The sequence below is a fragment of the Arvicanthis niloticus genome, chromosome 8, assembly GCF_011762505.2.
Source record: "Arvicanthis niloticus isolate mArvNil1 chromosome 8, mArvNil1.pat.X, whole genome shotgun sequence".
Taxonomy (NCBI): domain Eukaryota; kingdom Metazoa; phylum Chordata; class Mammalia; order Rodentia; family Muridae; genus Arvicanthis; species Arvicanthis niloticus.
This window is the reverse complement of record NC_047665.1, coordinates 84459350-84461250: the sequence shown is the minus strand read 5'-3', so window position 1 is coordinate 84461250 and position 1901 is coordinate 84459350. Positions and strand designations below refer to the sequence as shown.

Sequence of the window (1901 nt, the reverse complement as noted above, 5' to 3'; positions counted from 1 at the left end):
TTTTAACAATTTATTAATTTACTGCTATTGCTTATTTGTGCTTTCCTGGATTTATTTATTTATTTATTTATTTCTATTTAAGTTTGGTGTATTTATTCAGAAAAGCGATTCAGCTGCAGAAACGTGTTCTTTTGAGAGGAAATCCAAAATCTTTTAGTCAGCAATCCTGTTGATTCCAACTTTGAGCATCCTGGTGACATTCTCTTGTCTGAAGCTGTTCATGCATTCAGGTACTTTGCATGATGCCTAATATGGTCAGTGATGAAGGTTGCGATGAAGTAGTAGCTATGATCATAACCTTCTTATAGCCTAAAAACAACAGGGATTTTCTTTTCTGTGCAGGCAGCTATGAAGTTATCAGAGAGTAACTGCCCATTTGAAAGAAACTCGTCATCTTTTCCTTGATCAATTAAGATGTCAATCTGGGAACCTGAGTAGGACTTCATGAGACAGGTCACATCATATGCCTTCCATTTACTTTCATCGGGTCCCAAATAGCCATTAAAAGTTTTTTTGCCCCAAGGACAGAGTACAGGGTTGCAAATTGGAGCAAATGCTGACACAGATCTGTATTTTCCAGGATTCTTCAAAGCACAAATCAGAGCTTCATAGCCTCCCATGGAGTGACCAAAGATGGACATCCTCTGTGGGTTCACTGGAAAATTGGCATTTATGAGTTGTGGAAGCTCCTCTGTTACTGTTACGTAAGAGTCCATTCTGTAGTTCGCTTTCCAAGGATCTTCAGTGGCATTGATGTAGAACCCAGCACCAGTGCTGAAGTCCCAGCTGTCCTCTTCTCCTTTAATATTGCAGTCACAGGGGCTGGTATCAGGAGCAATGACCACAAGGCTGTGTTCGGAGGAAGCTTGCTGATAGCCGGACTTTGATACGAAATTTTGTTCTGTGCAAGTTAAACCAGCCAGCCAGTAGAGGCACTTTCCACTCTCAGCCTGGGGTGGTAAGTAGACAGCAAATTTCATTTTACATTTCAGCTCAACACTGCTATGTTCAAAAACTTTCTGGAGCCCACCAAAGCACCTGTTGCTGGAAATCTGTTTTAACGCCATCCTCTTCGGTGAGGGGCAGCTTCGAACCGCTTTCCTGGATTTCTTTGGGGGGGGGTATTTATTTCCCTTTTAAGTACCTCTCCATCTTCACAAAGTTGGTTTTAAGGTTATTTTCTTGTGCTTCTGCTGTGTTGAAATATTCAGAGCTTTCTCTAGTAGGATAACTGGGCTATGGTAGTGAAATAGTGCCAAATTGTGTTCTTACAGTGGCCTGTAGGCATCTGGGAGGAGGTTAATTAGGTTTTTGTGCCAATTTCTAAATTTGTTTTAGTTGGATGAAAGTTTTCTCCCTTGGTTTCTATTTCCTCTCTGGCCTAAGTGACCTATGCTTCTAATGACCAGCAAGTCCTCTGGTCCAATAGAATGCAGTAGCTGAAGTTTTAGAAGCATGTGTGACATCTGGTGTTCTGGGAATTGGCATGGCCTCTGGTAGAGTAGGGGCTTTGGCTGGAGTTTTGAGGTGGCTCTAGTGTTGGAAAAAAAGCTAGGTGTGCTCTGAGGAAGTGATTTTGGTTTTTGGGTGGGCTCATACCTGTGGCTCTGTATAAAACAGGAGACTTCTGCTAAGGTTGTAGGCAGAGATATGGAGATGATGTGGGGTGAGTGGGGTCTATTGACATCTTTGGGAGAATTTATAGATTAAGTTACTGGTGTGGGAACACCCACCTTAACTGGGTCCCTGACTAATTAAGGAGGAGAGATAGAGCTAGGCAGCAGCATTCACCTCTCTCTACATCCTGATTGTGGATTCAACCTGACTAATGGCCTAGAGCACCTGGCTTTACAGTTTCTTCACTGGGATACACTTTACCCTTGAACTATAACCCAAAGTAA

The 1901-nt window shown here is 42.4% G+C and overlaps 1 pseudogene; it reads right to left on the bottom strand.

Moving 5' to 3' along the window:
* Positions 1-85: 85 nt before the first annotated feature.
* LOC117714055 (S-formylglutathione hydrolase pseudogene) lies at positions 86-1067 on the bottom strand (annotated as a pseudogene).
* Between the last annotated feature and the right edge of the window lie 834 nt (positions 1068-1901).